The sequence below is a fragment of the Scylla paramamosain genome, chromosome 23 (genome assembly GCF_035594125.1).
Source record: "Scylla paramamosain isolate STU-SP2022 chromosome 23, ASM3559412v1, whole genome shotgun sequence".
NCBI classification, from domain to species: Eukaryota; Metazoa; Arthropoda; class Malacostraca; order Decapoda; family Portunidae; genus Scylla; species Scylla paramamosain.
The window spans coordinates 20,227,723-20,243,507 of NC_087173.1; the positions used below are offsets into that span (position 1 = coordinate 20,227,723).

At 46.6% G+C, this 15,785-nt stretch overlaps 1 protein-coding gene and 1 long non-coding RNA gene across 2 annotated transcripts in view; both read left to right on the top strand.

Annotated features, from left to right (window-relative positions):
• LOC135112367 (mothers against decapentaplegic homolog 6-like) overlaps positions 1-15,785 on the top strand; it is a 41,632-nt gene that overhangs the window by 9,504 nt on the left and 16,343 nt on the right. The gene's annotated exons all lie outside the window — the stretch shown is intronic.
• LOC135112368 (uncharacterized) lies at positions 11,745-14,819 on the top strand. Its single transcript, XR_010274299.1, has 2 exons — positions 11,745-13,572; positions 13,609-14,819. It is a non-coding gene; the product is annotated as an uncharacterized LOC135112368 (long non-coding RNA).

The following is a 15,785-nucleotide window of genomic DNA, read 5'->3' on the forward strand; positions in this document are numbered from 1 at the left end:
ACACACACACACACACACACACACACACACACACACACACACACACACACACACACACCCTCAGTCCGGCGTTCTTGCTCAATATACCTTAACAACATTGTGGCTTTGGGTCAGATCTCGCGAGGCGGCGGATGAATGGTGCCTCAGGCGGCGGCGGCGGCGGTGGTGGTGGCGATGGCGAGCGTGTGTGTGTGTGTGTGTGTGTGTGTGTGTGGCGCCCTTGACTGCGTGACCTTATCAGCTGAACGTCTTCATGCAGCACATTCAGCTTGTAATATAAACACAAGCACATCCCGTCTCTCTGATACTTGCAAATGGATTCCGTGGATGTAAACACGCCGGGCAGTGAGAGCGATAGTCTGCGCTGCCGACATGAATATTGGTGTGTGTGCCGCCGCGCCTGCCTTCTCACGGGCGTCTGCTAGTAACACAAGTTGGGGGCGTGTGGCGTTGTGGTGCTGTGACTGTCCTGTCCTGTCCTGTCCTCCTCCTCCTCCTCCTCCTCCTCCTCCTCCTCCTCCTCCTCCTCCTCCTAGAGATGGGTTGGATAATCATGTGAACTCGTAAAGATTTGGGAGTCACGTTGCATGATTTGTACCAGTGATGACCTCCGCCTCGGGGTCATGTTAGTCTGATTCACCAGGACTTCATGTTCGCACCCTCTTACGCACCTCATTTGCATCTTTATCTGCCTTGCTTTACACTCCACGCGTCATTATTACCACCACCACCATCACCACTGCCACCGGAACCTCCTCTCCCTCCCACCCCCAACCGGTCTTGGCGTGGGCGTGGGTGAGGTGGCAGAGGGGTGGAGGGAGGCCCGGCGCCGCCCACCTTCACTTGACAACAACGCCAGGGACTAAATATACATAAACTTCAAAGCCTTTATCTTTTTTTTATGTTTACTATTTGCTCATAAGTGTCCCGCGCTCACATAACGCCGGGAGTGGTAAGGTGTATCTTGTGACGGTCGGACAGAGGGGCACGGGGCAGGGGGGGCACGGGGCGAGGGGGTCGGGTCTGCAGGCGGGGCAGCGGCGGGGCGGGACGAGGAGGACGCCCCAGGGATCATATTATCCCCCATGACGTGTGGTATCAGAGCGCCGCCTGTCAGGAGCCGAACGCCTTCATCTGAACCTGACAACCCGAGGAGCGAGTGTTTTCCCGCAAGGCAATCTGGGTTCGTAGAATTTTGAACTTTTACCCTTTGGAGTGTGTGCGTGGAGGAGTGTATGTATGTGTGGGTGTTTGTGGTGCGCGCGGGGGGCATTCACACACACACACACACACACACACACACACACACACACACACACACACACACACACACACACACACACACACAGAGACTCGCGTGATATGTAGGCTGGCATTATGCAGCTCGCCGGGGGAGTGAGTGAGCATGAACGGCCAAGACACGGAGATTCCACAGAGCTCCTCACAGACGCACGGGACCCGCCAGTCTGAGGCTTTGTATTAAGTGGTCGGGCCGAGTAACTTGAGCCTTTGTTTCTTCTCCACACTCTGGGAACGCGTGAAAAAATATCCCCTTGGCCATTGTGTGTCTCCCTCATGGTGGCGAACATCAGGCGCTCCTCGCTGCCTCCGTGACGCTGCGTGACGTGAGCGAGGCGAGGCGAGGCGGACGGTGGCTGGCGATACACGAGCTATGAAACTGTGAGGCCTTATGTAATGCTGGATGTCTGTTTGTGTCTGTCTGCCTGTCTCTGTCTCTGCCTCTCTAAATCTTTTTGTTTATTCTTATTCTTGTGTCTTTTTCTTTATCTATTACTTGCCTATCTTTTCTCTTTCCTTCATTACTTTCTTATTTTCTCTCTGTGTTTCCTTCTGTTACTATCTTCCTATCATTCTCTCTCTCTCTCTCTCTCTCTCTCTCTCTCTCTCTCTCTCTCTCTCTCTCTCTCTCTCTCTCTCTCTCTCTCTCTCTCTCTCTCTCTCTCTCTCTCTCCTTTCCTCCTTTCTCCTCCATTCTTCTCTTCTCTTTACCCTTCTTTATCGCTTCCTAATCATCATAACGTCTCTCTCTCTCTCTCTCTCTCTCTCTCTCTCTCTCTCTCTCTCTCTCTCTCTCTCTCTCTCTCTCTCTCTCTCTCTCTCGGCCAGCCCCTGAGGACGTGTGAATGACGTCTTAGGGCTCAGGACTACAAGGGCACACACACACACACACACACACACACACACACACACACACACACACACACACACACACACACACACACACACACACACACACACCTTCATTAACCCTTGTATTGTTTGGTGTTGCGTAAGCCAATCCGCCTCGTGAACCACTTGCTCAGGTAGCCAATCACATGCTTGCACTGGCCGGGCGTTAACCAATCAGAAAGCAGGAACGAGGAGAGAGTGAGAGATGAGGTGTATGTATGTTTGTGTTAAGAAAAATGGCGGAAAATAGACAGACAGACAAGGATGCACACTCGACCTAAATATTCTCAGGATTTCTTCTAGTTTAATAATATTCCTCCCTGTCTGTCTATCTCCATCTGTCTGTCTGTCTGTCTGTGTGTCTGTCTGTGTGCGTACTACCGTGGTGTTGTTTTCCTCATTGTTTGAATCTTGTGGCGCCTTCCTGTCGCCACCGAGGGGAGAGGGGGAGAGGGAAGGGGAGGGGAGAGGAGAGGGGAGGATGGTGGGTGTAAATGGGGTTTCTTTCTCACCCCCACCGCCCATTAGTGACGCGTGTACAGTACTACTACTACTCCTACTGGTTGTTGGTCTCTCTCTCTCTCTCTCTCTCTCTCTCTCTCTCTCTCTCTCTCTCTCTCTCTCTCTCTCTCTCTCTCTCTGTATCACACCAAGACCCCGGGAAACACGTTAATATCACCACGCGCCGGAGTGAACGTGCTACACAAGAACACCAACAGAATGACTGACTCACGTTCATTCGTCACTCAGTACCATATTCTGAAACACTTCTGCGCCGCACCTCCAATGCTTCCGAGAGGCTCTAGTTAAAATTGCATGGGATTTTAAGGGTGTTTCTTTACGGCCCTAGTGGTAGACTAACGAGATTTCTACATTATTAACAAGAGAAACACTAGAGAACCAGGTTTTATCATCTCAGTGTTTCAGAATACGGGTTTATAATAAGTTACACATGTTTTTTAAGGGTGTTTTTACTGTTGTAGTGACATATTAACTATATTTCTACGTTATTAACATGATAAACACTTTAGAGAACCCGGCTAACCATCTCTGTGGCCTTTGAAAATACCCGTGGTAAGAGAGAGAGAGAGAGAGAGAGAGAGAGAGAGAGAGAGAGAGAGAGAGAGAGAGAGAGAGAGAGAGAGAGAGAGAGCAGATCGTTTCATAATACTCTCAGAAAGGCCCCTTCTTACCTGCAGCCAATCAAAACAATGCTTCCCTTACTGCGAGACTTTTCATTGGGCGAGGACTGACAGGAGCAAGAGGACTAAGAAAGCTTGGATTTTTACAGCTTCCCTCCTTCATATTTCGCCTCCACTCCCTTCCTTTCCCTCGCTTCCCTAAATCTTCCTGTTATTTTTCTCTCACCATTCCATTCCTCATCTCGTAAAGTGTCTGCTCTCCTTTCCTTTCGTTGTCTCTCTCTCTCTCTCTCTCTCTCTCTCTCTCTCTCTCTCTCTCTCTCTCTCTCTCTCTCTCTCTCTCTCTCTCTCTCTCTCTCTCTCTCTTGCAATCTTTAGTATTTCATTTGTTTTGTTAAGTTTTTAGGAGTATTGTGTTTAAAAGCGAGAGAGAGAGAAATTATTTATTTATTTTGGCAACACAACACAATTTAACTCAACGCAATAGAACTCAACATAACGTAAAAACAAAACAACGCAAGACAACGTTAAATTGAAAAACGTTACTTACAAAATACAACACACAAAAAAACACACACACAAGTCACCGCAACTATTATGCACAACGTAAAACAAATCAACGCACTGTAAAAAAAAAAATAAGAAAAACTCAACACAGCTTTTCCAAACATAAAACAACAAAATAAAAAAAAACAACACAAACAAACACAAAAACAACTCAAACGAAAACAGCACACGCAAAGTAACACAAAAACGACACACACAAAACACAAAACGTACACAAAACACAGGCAAAACAGCAAACACACACAAACACACACACACAACAACACACACGAGGAAAACAAAACACAAAAAACAAACAAAAAACATCGCAATTCAACGCAACGCACCGCTTCACCTCTCAGTCCCGGGAACCTGGCGTTGAGAGGTCGTCGGGGGGTGACGCTGGAATGCCTCCGTTACTCGCAGTCCGCTGAACGACGCGCGTGTTTGGGAATTGTGGCGCTACTCAACAATATTTCCGGTGCGCGAAGGAGGGGAGGAGGCGCCAGCCACTATCATAATTCCCCCTTACCACCTTCCCTCTCTCCCTTCCCTCCCTTCCCTTCCTCCCTCCACCTCACCCTCTCCTCTCTTCCGCCTCTTTACCGAACACTCCTCATCTCTTTCCCTCCTTCCCTCTCTTTCTTTCTCTCTCTTTTCTCTGTTTAACCCCTCCTCTCTCCCTTCCCTCCCTTCCTCTCCCTCCTTCACACTCTCCTCTCTTCTACTACTTTACTGAACTCTCTCTCTCTCTCTCTCTCTCTCTCTCTCTCTCTCTCTCTCTCTCTCTCTCTCTCTCTCTCTCTCTCTCTCTCTCTCTCTCTCTCTCTTGTAAAATCTTCCTTTTTCCTCCTTCACGTTCCTTAATATCACGTCTTCTTTACTCCTTCAATTTATTCCACAGACATCCTTATCTCCTTTTCTTACTCTCCCTCTCTTCCTCAAACTCACTGTCTCTCTTATTCCTCAGTCATCATCTTCATTTCCTCTCCCATAAACAGATCGTCATTAGTTCATCCGCTTAATCTCTTTATTTTCATTCATTCCTCTCTCTCTCTCTCTCTCTCTCTCTCTCTCTCTCTCTCTCTCTCTCTCTCTCTCTCTCTCTCTCTCTCTCTCTCTCTCTCTCTCTCTCTCTCTCATTCCTCTGTCTTTTCTCTTTCTATTCATCGCAACCTTCCTTCACCCTCCCGCATTCCTCACACTTCCTTCTCTCTCTCTCTCTCTCTCTCTCTCTCTCTCTCTCTCTCTCTCTCTCTCTCTCTCTCTCTCTCTCTCTCTCTCTCTCTCTCTCTCTCTCTCTCTCTCTCTCTCTCTCTCAAGCATCTCACCTCCCTCTTGAAAGTATGTGAAGTAACCAACCGCACTCCACACGCGACCTTGCCCTTCCTGCGCCGTTTAAGTCTCGGTCATGCTCGGGGGCTGGGAGGGGCGTGGATGTGGGCGGCAGGGGGGAGAGGGGCGTGGAAGAGAGGGGTTGGGGGGTGAGACTAGCGACGCAAGGTAAGCTATTCTTGGTCATGTCAGTTTTTTGAGTTGCCTTGAGTGGCTGGCATGTCATTTCTAGCGTAGACACGACTTCCTCTCTCTCTCTCTCTCTCTCTCTCTCTCTCTCTCTCTCTCTCTCTCTCTCTCTCTCTCTCTCTCTCTCTCTCTCTCTCTCTCTCTCTTGTTTTAGTCTGAGTTTTCCTTTCTATTTTTGTTCTGTTTTGTTTTCCTTTTCATCTCACGTTACTCTCTCTCTCTCTCTCTCTCTCTCTCTCTCTCTCTCTCTCTCTCTCTCTCTCTCTCTCTCTCTCTCTCTCTCTCTCTCTCTCTCTCTTACGGCTGAAGGAAAAGTTACAACTGTCGTCTCGTTCCACGTCGAAGTGTTATCAATTGAGGAATTACTGCAGAGATTGATTTTGAACTAGAATCTGGTGGAAGAAAAGCCGAAAAACAGGTTAAATGATGGGAACTCCTGAAGATGAGATAGAATAACCGGAGGAATGAAAAAAAATAATTGTTTATTGAGAAATTAGAGCAGAGAGAAATGTTAAATTAGAACCTGATAGAAAAAAAAGCGAAAAACAGGTTTGGAAATAAAGAGAGACAAGTTTGAACCAGAACGTTACTCGAAAAAAGAGTAAAAAAGATAAATAATAAAATAGGAGAATCTGTAAAAAAAAGAAGTGAAGTAATTGGAATAACAAGAGGTAAGAAATATTTTATTGGAAACTCAGTAGGAAAACAGGATTGAACAGAAGCGAAAATGAGGTTAGTATTTGGAGGAATGAGAGGAAAGGAGGTTATATTTAAGACGTAAGAGATATATTAGTCAAACTCCGTAGAAACAAGATTAAACAGAAGCCAAATATATTGAAAAGAGGTAAAACGGCGGTTATTAATCGGAGGAATAAGAGGAAAAGAGGTTAAATTTAAGAAGTAGGAGATATTTTACTAGAAACTCGGTAGAAAAACAGGATTAAACAGAGGCTAAATATATTGAAAAGAGGTAAAGCGGCGAAAATAAGGTTATTAATCGAGGAATAAGAGGAAAAGAGGTTATATTTAAGAAGTAATATATTTTATTAAACCCCCGTAAAAAAAATAAATAAACAGAATAAATGTTAAAAACGAGATGGAATGGTGGAGAATGAGGTTAGTAATCGGAGGAATGAGAAGAAAAGAGGTTATCAGAAGGGGACGATCAAAAGAGGACATTTACCAAGCAATTCTTAAGGTTTGGTTGGCAAGGCGACGGACGTGAGAGCTTGGAGATAAGGTGTCCTACTGACCGACCTTCCTCCTCCTCCTCCTCCTCCTCCTCCTCCTCCTCCTCCTCCACCTGGGATCTGTGTATGTGTGAGCGAGTGTGTCAACAAGTACACACAACATTAGGCATAATAACCTTGAATCTTTAGTTTTTGTGTGTGTATGTGTGTGTGTGTGTGTGTGTGTGTGTGTGTGTGTGTGTGTGTGTGTGTGTGTGTGTGTGTGTGTGTGTGTGTTGCAGGATGAATGTAAGTGCCGTGTGTGTGTATGTGTTAGATAATTGGTTGTGTGTGTGTGTGTGTGTGTGTGTGTGTGTGTGTGTGTGTGTGTGTGTGTGTGTGTGTGTATGCGGCCTTGAGACACAGTGCTTACCTGCGTGGCGATTGCAGTGGAGGCAGTGGAAGGGTGGAGGAGGTAGAGAAAGGGATGGAGGAAGGCAGATAATGAGGAGAGAAGGAAGGAAAGACAATGATGATGATGCTGATGAAACAAATGGGAAGCAGAAGAAGGCAGAGGATGATAGGAAGAGATAGAGAGACGAAGAGGGAAGTGGAAAAAAAGAAAAGTGGATGAATGAAGAAGGTGGATAGAGATTAAAGTTGAAGGGTGAAGGAGATAGTGGAGAATTAGCAAGAAGATGGGTAGAGAAAGACAGTTAGTGAGAGTTGAAGGTCGAGGGATGAAGAAGGTGTCGACGGGAAGGAAAAAGGCTGGCTGGGTGACTCCTCAACCTGCAATTAGTAACTGTTTGATGTGTCGCCTGGCGTGGCCTTGGGGCGCCGCGGTGGCAGGCGACACACCCACGAGGACATGGCCTGGCGACACGCGACAGGCAAATGTGGTAGTGGTGGTGGTGGTGGTGGTGGTGGTAATATGAGTGATTGTAGTAGTGGTGGTGTCAACAGGGCTTTAATCAGTACGTGCAGAGTAGAAGTAGTAGTAGTAGCAGTAGTAGTAGCAGCATCAACAATTACAGCAAAAACAACAAGAAAACCAAAAAAATTATAACTTAAAGAAAAAAATATTAACTACAGAGATAAAAAAAAAAAGACTGAGAGATTAGAACATTTAAACATTTTTTTTCCCAACTGGATGGAAAAAAATAAATAAAAATAAATAAATAAATAAAAGCAGAAAAACAAGGAGCATTCATCAAACGCGCAAGTGGAGATCGACACTGCGCATTTTGACGACCCGAGGACCGGCTGAGGACACGACCAGAATCCAACCACGACTTACCCCTCTGAACGACTTTTGAGAGACAACCACATGAAAACAAAGGACATGTGTACATAAGCCGTGCACAGCGACTCTATTTCGTACACATGAGCTTATGACTGTGTGTGTGTGTGTGTGTGTGTGTGTGTTTTTGTGTGTGTGTGTGAGTGTGTGATGAAAAGAATGCCTATATACAAAACAAAATAAGAATGTAGATTAGTTGCAAAGTGTGTTATGAAGAAGAATAAGAAAACAGGATGCAGAAAAGAGTGAGAAGGGAAAGGAGGAAGAAAGAGAAGGAAGAAAATAAGGTGATAAAGTGGTGAGAAAGAAAAGGGCGAAGAGGAATCAGAGAAAAGAAGTAAAAAAAGGATAGAGAATATGAAAAGAAGAGAAGAGAAGGGAGAAAAGGGAGGACAAAAAAGGAAAAAGTAAAATAAACTGTAAAGGAAGGAGAAAGAGAAAGAGGGAAGAAATGAGTCAGAGAGAGCGAAAGAAGGAAGGAGGGGGAAGGAGGATAAGATAAATAAAAGGAGAAGGAAATGAAAGAAAGGAGAGAGCAAATGGGAGAAAGAGAAAGAAGAAATGAGTGACGGAGAGAACGAAAGAGAGAAGGAAGAAGAGACAAAGACACGAAGAAACGAAGGAAGAGAAGAGAAGAAAGGAGATAGAGAGGGAGAGATGACTTAAATATTTGGAAGATTAATATATTTCACCCCAGTAGGAGGCGCCTCGCAAAAGCCTCTCAGCTCCTGCAGGGTCGTGATGGTCTGGCGGAGACACACTCGTCACTCTAACCTTTCCACGTCACTAACACGACTCTCTTTCCTTTGTTTCCCTTCCCTTCAATCCCCTCCTTGGTCTCCCTTCGTCAGCATACATCAGTTTCCTATGTTATGCTTCCTCTTTTCCTCTTTCCCCTCTCTCTCTCTCTTTGTTCCTCGTCTCCCTTTCCTTCACTCTTCCTCGTCTCCCTTCGTCACCACACGTCACCTCCCTATGTTACCTCCCCTCGTCTCGGCCACTCCCTCCAGTCTCCATGGCTCCATTTCTCCCTTTGTCCCTCCCTTGCACCTACACACCCTAATCACCCCGTGTCCTCTCCCCATGTTACCTTCCCTTCTCCCCGTCTCCCCTCCCTAGGTAAGCTCCCCACCTCCCCTCGTCCTCTCCCCACGTGACACAGAGACTCAGCGGGAAAATTCATGAGTGGGTCGCTGTAACGTAGCTGGATGGGTGGGTGGCGGTGGTGACACGGCGCAAGCAAAGCAACACAAACCAATGCACGCGTGTCTTTCTCTCTCTTTTTCTCTCGACGTCGGAACCTGTTTTGTTAATCTGGTTGGTTGGTATTTAAGAAATGTTTAGCCAAACCTGCCTCGCCTCCTTCCATGTCATAGCTGAGAGGGCTGAGATAAGGTTTCCTTGTTTTTTTCCCTGGTCGAGTGTTTGAAGGTTGTGTTTACCGAGGCAACACAGGCAACAAAGGCACGAGGCAGCGGGGAGGGGCAGGAGAAGACCCTTAGGGAGTCACCGCCGCCGTCAGGTCCTGCTGGTGCCTAAACAGACTGGAGACTGACGCCTTGTTATGCTTGCACCACACCGCAGCCACACGGACAGTCCAGCACACACACACACACACACACACACACACACACACACACACACACACACACACAGAGAGACATGCAGACACAACCGCAGCCACACTGACAGGCAGCCACACCCCGCCCTTTTGAAGCGAAACTTACCCAAAATGTATTTATTCCTACTTAGTGTCTTATCCTCAAATTATCTATCTATACTTAGCTTCACTGGATTTCTTCACTGCTCACTGTTTCTTCTTACATTATCAGAAGTTGACATGATCTCTCCTCTGCGCTATATTGTCTTATTCTTACATCATGAAAACTTACTTTCATTTGAATAACGATATCTTAAATGTTCAAAATATTACGTTCACTAGATTTCTTCTCTCTCATGTCTTATTGCTACATTATCCTGTCCGTCCCCCGCTGCATCCTGCCCATCCCGCCCCGCGCTCCAGAGGCTGCAGGTGAGAGCGGCAGGTGAGGCGGGCGAGGCGAGGCCGCGTCAAGGTACAGGCGTCCCCAGTGTTAATCATGGAGGTGATCGGGCGGGATGGCGCCAAGGTGGGAAGCGTCGTATTATTTACCGTGTTTTTCCCCTTGTGCTCCCCTCCGCCCCCCGCCCCCCACGTCCCGGTGGTCGAGGCGGGAGGGGGAGGCGGTGCGGCGGTGCGCGGCGCGGCGGTGGCGTCAGTGGGTCGCCGGGGGAGTGCGGTGCGGCCTGGCGGAGGAATGCCACTTGGCTCCAGTAAGTTGTTGTCTCATTCACGTAGGGGCGGCCTTAACGCTGGCGCCAGCCGGGGTCAGCTCCCTGCCAAGAGACGCCGCCTCAACTCCGCCACCCGCGCCCCTGCTTCGCCCCGCCGCCCCTGGGGGTGTGAAATGCCACATCTTATTTTTCCCGCATATGTTGTTTGAACATGATCTTGTTTTGGTGCTGCGGCGAAGGGGGGACGGGGGGCGGCGCCACACGTGGCACGAGACAGACAGGTAGCGGGCGGCGGCGGCGGCAGCGGCGGTGGCGGCGTGTCAGCGGCGAAGGGCCAGAGTGACATCGCCGCCAGGATGTCGCCGCCGCGGCCGTCGCCGTAGAAAGGCCGCGTTACTCCCTCCGGGGCGCTGCCAAGACCTGCCATCAATTTTATGGGGGCGACGGCTATGGTGGTGGCGACGGGCAGGGCGACGCCAGCCTCCCCTCCCTCGCCCTGGCGCCGCCCCCTTCCCCCTCCCCCTCCCGCCCGGGGCTTAATGGGGTGTGGCGTGTCTCGGCGTGTACACAACGTCCATGTGTGCGTGTTTATGCGTGTGCGTCTTGATGTGGCCGCGGCGGAGCCTCTATATGGTGTTGTTTACGCCTCGCTGTCCCCCTGACCCCCCTGACCCTCCCTCATCCCTCCCCTCGCCCTCCCCACCCCGCTGCCCCGACCACCAGGCGACGGCTAACTGCGTCAAAAGAGATTGAGGGGAGGGGAGAGGGGAGATGTGCAGGCTACGCAGGGTCAGCTTCCCCCTCCCTCTCCTTCCCGCCCTCCCCGTACCTCCTGCAGCCTCCACGACCCCTCCCCCTTCCCTTCCCATCTCACTTCCCTTCCTCCCTCCCTCCCATCTTCACCCTCCCCTCCCTGACTCCTTATTCTTCATGCCGTGGCCTCTGTTGCCCTCTCTCTCTCTCCCCCTTCCCCCTTCCCCTTTCCTTTCCTCTCACTTCTTACTCTTTATAGCAGTACCCCTCCTTCACCCCCTCCTTCCCCTACTTTCTCCCCTCACACACACACACACACACACACACACACCTTTCCTTACTGCCCCCCTCTTGCATCCCTCCCCCTCTCCACAAAACTCTCTCCACAACCTTCTAGATGCATTAACAATAGCGCTCCCCTCTCCCCCTTCTCCCTCCCCTCGCCTCCCCCTCGTCTCGTCCTCTTCCTTCTCCCTCACTTCTACTCTATAGTCAAGTCCTTGCTTCCCTCTCCCCTCTCTCTCCCTCTCTCTCTTTCCCTCTCCCTCTCTCCCCTCAGATCCTAAGAGGGAAGGGATCCAAACGTTTAATCTGACTTGTCTTTAGGATTCGATCTCTTCAACTTGATTCTTTTTAGTCCTTTGCCCTTGAACTTCTGTAATTTGTTAAAGATACACTGCTCTCTCTCTCTCTCTCTCTCTCTCTCTCTCTCTCTCTCTCTCTCTCTCTCTCTCTCTCTCTCTCTCTCTCTCTCTCTTTCTGTTTTCATAGTTTTTTGTTTGTTTTGAATGGAGTCACTTTGATTTGTTTTGTTGTTGTTGTTGTTGTTGTTGTTGGTGGTGGTGGTGGTGGTGGCGATGGTGGTGGTGGTGGAGGTGGCGAGGAATGTTTTTGCTCTTTAAGAAAATTATGCAAGTTCTTTATCTTTTACGGCGACAAAACCAAAACTGTTTTATGCAAATGAGAGAGAGAGAGAGAGAGAGAGAGAGAGAGAGAGAGAGAGAGAGAGAGAGAGAGAGAGAGAGAGTCTAAAGAAAAGTTATTTTAAATCTTTTCCGCAGAATCTTGCGTGAACTAACCGGAAGTCTCTCTCTCTCTCTCTCTCTCTCTCTCTCTCTCTCTCTCTCTCTCTCTCTCTCTCTCTCTCTCTCTCTCTCTCTCTCTCTAGATTTTCCATTACTGTTTACATTTTTTTCATTAGTTAGATTCTTTGAATTCCCTTCACTTATTAAACTTTTCTCTGTTCCTTCTTGTTCTTTCTTTCTTCAGTTTCTCTCTTACTGTTATTTCCTCTTGTTTTTATTCTTGTTCTCTATATTCGATACTGTAACGTAACATGGGACAAGAGGTCTGATGATGCCTCTTGTTCTGCCTTTGTGTTCCTTGTGTTTCTCCTGTGTTCTCTGCCCTTCTCCATGACTTCCCACTTTCCTCACTCCTTCCTTCCCATCAACTCCAGATCGAGGGGAAGGAGGGGAATAATGTGCCTCCTCCACTCAAGCAAGACATCCCTCCTTCCCAAAGTCCCCGCCACTTCTCCTCCTCCTCCTCCTCCTCCTCCTCCTCCTCCTCCTCCTCCTCCTCCTCCTCCTCCTCCTCCTCCTCCTCCTCCTCCTCCTTATTGGCGCCACTCCTGATCCCCTTTCCAACCTATCTCTCTCTCTCTCTCTCTCTCTCTCTCTCTCTCTCTCTCTCTCTCTCTCTCTCTCTCTCTCTCTCTCTCTCTCTCTCTCTCTTAAAAGCCAAACAAACATATTTTTTTTATTTTATTTTGACCATCGTCTCATTTAGTAATAAAAAATAAAAAATAAAAAGAAGGAAAATATTCTGACTCACTTCATTACTCATCTTTTAATTACTGGATACTAGAGTCCGGCAGGCTGATGATGGTGATGATGATGTTGATGATGGTGATGGTGATGATGATGGTGACGGTGATGGTGATGAGCTCCGGGTAAAAACAGCGGCAAGACTCATCCTCAAGTTTCTGTTTGTTTACTTTTGTTGCAAGTTATTTAAAGTTTTTGATTCATTCGCCATTTAGAAAAAGAAGGGAGGGTGGGAGAGTAGGAGGAGGAGGAGAAGGAGAAGAAGAGGAGGAGGAGGAGGAGAAGAAGAGGAGGAGGAGGAGGAGGAGGAGGAGAAGAAGAAGAGGAGGAGAAGGAGGAGGAGGTTAATTAGGTGAACGATTGCACTGAAGAGAGGAGGAAGAGGAGGAGAAGGAAAATATTTTAGTAAAAGAAGAAGCAAGGAATTAAAAAAAAAGAGATGATGAGGAGGAGGAAGCGAAGAAGAACAAGAAGAGTAAGAAGGAAGACGAAAATTTTACTTGCCTCAGTCACAGAGAAACAAAAGAAAGAAGAACGAGAAGGAGGAGAAAGAAAAGAAGATAAGAAAAAGGAAGGAAAATAAAAAACCTGCTTCAAACACACACACACACACACACACACACACACACACACACACACACACACACACACACACACACACACACACACAGAGAGAGAGAGAGAGAGAGAGAGAGAGAGAGAGAGAGAGAGAGAGAGAGAGAGAGAGAATACGAAAAATAATAAAGAAAATTACAAGAAAATAAAATAAAAAAGAGGAATAGCATGATGAATAAAAATGAAGAAAAGAACCAAAAAGTAAGCAATGAGACAAGTTAGGTTAGGTTAGGTTATAGGTTAAGTTAGGTTATAGATGATAGGTTAGGTTATAGGTTAAGTTAGGTTATAGATGATAGGTTAGGTTAGGTTAAGATTAAGTTTCGAGTAGTTTAGGCTAAGGTTACGTTAAGATATGGTTAGGTTAGGTTAGATTAAAGTTAAAGTTAGATTAGGTCAAGGATAAGACAAGACAAGGCAAGGAGAGGCGAGGCGAGGTAAGAATAAGGAACTTGACAGCAGTAAGAAACAGGAGAACTGCCAGGCTGAGTCGAGGGAGGGTCAGTAGAAGCTCCGAGTGATTCAAACCCTCAACAGGAGAAGCTTGGGATGAATCGTGACGTCTCGCTCAGACAGACGCGTGTTTTGAGTGCCTCGCCTCTGTGAATGGGATCTACTGACCAGCGAACAATGCAAGCCAATTTCTTCGTCAGGGATGAATTACGCGGCCCAACGTTGAAGCGCCACCGCGGAAAGTGAAACCAAAGGGCGGAGCGTTGAAAGAGGCGGTTGCATAGACAGGGGAGGTAGTGGTGGTGGTGGTGGTGGTGGTGGTAAAGTAGGTAAAGACTGTAGCTTCCTTTAATCCGATCTGTTTGTGTTTCTGTTCTTTGTTTCTTTCTTCTCCTCTTATGTTTCTGAAATCTCTCTCTCTCTCTCTCTCTCTCTCTCTCTCTCTCTCTCTCTCTCTCTCTCTCTCTCTCTCTCTCTCTCTCTCTCTCTTTATATTTCCTGTTTATTCTACATTTTATGTTATGTTTATTTTTTTCTTAGCTTTTCTTCGTATCATCAACATTTTCCTTCCTGTTCTACTTTTTTTTTCTCTCATTTTATTAGTATTCTCTATTTCTTGTTCTTGTTAACCTCCTCTTCCTCTTCCTCTTCCTCCTCCTCCTTCTCCTCCTTCTCTTCTTCTCCTTCTCCTCCTCCTCCTCCCCTATCATCTTCTTCTTCAGTTACCACTACTTGCTTTTGGATCAACAGAGCAAACCTTGTCTCGTCCTCGTCTTGCAATCCGTGAGACCAATTGCTGATCTTGCTAACTGGCTCTCGTCTTTAATACTTTTTTTATATACTTTTTTTGTAACCTCTTATCAACGCGTGGTGCTTCTGCTGCTGGCCTGAAGTACACACACACACACACACACACACACACACACACACACACACACACACACACACACACACACACACACACACACACACACACACACACACACACACACACACACACACACACACACACACACACACACACACACACTTGTCTAATTACCAGATCACGTGTAGTCTTGCATTTTATGTATTTGCTTAACTTTTACTACTTGGGTCTTTATTATTATTATTATTATTATTATTATTATTATTATTATTATTATTATTATTATTATCAGTATTTTGCATTAAGTGGTGGTGGTGGTGGTGGTGGTGGTGGTTTAATTCTTGGCTTATTATGGATTTCTTTATTTTTTATTTATTTATTTATTTTTATTTTTTTTTTTATCATTTAGGAGGTGACGACATCTTTTGGCTTCTGCTTATGTTTTTTTTTCTTTTTTGGGGTATTTATTTATTTTTTCTTCTTCTTCTTCTTATGTGGTGCACGAGAGACATTACGTATCTGATTTATGTCGTGTTTGGAGGAGAAGAGGGGGAGGAAGAGGAGATGGAGGGAGAGGAAGAGATAGAAGAAGGAGAAAGTGGAGGAGGAGAGGAGGAGGAGGAGGATAGCAATAACAACATAAACAACAACAGCTGCTACTACTACTACTACTACTACTACTACTACTACTACTACTACTACTACTACTATTCTTTCATTAGGATTATTTTCAAAAGCCAAAGAGATTATTAATTTGGTTTTCGTGGGTCTCTCTCTCTCTCTCTCTCTCTCTCTCTCTCTCTCTCTCTCTCTCTCTCTCTCTCTCTCTCTCTCTCTCTCTCTCTCTCTCTCTCTCTCTCTCTCTCTCTCTCTCGATGATGCAGAATTCTTGTGTGTGAGTGTATGTGATTTTTTTTCTTTTTTCTCAGTGAGCGAAGGTTTAAAATTTTTCTCAGAGTATTGTTGTTATATCATGTATCAGTTTGTTTTTGTTTTGTTTTTGTTATGATTCACACTTCACTGGCTCTCAAACTGAACATTCCACTAAATTTTCCAAACTTATTATCGTTTGTCTGTTTGTGCATTTGTGTGTGTGTGTGTGTGTGTGTGTGTGTGTGT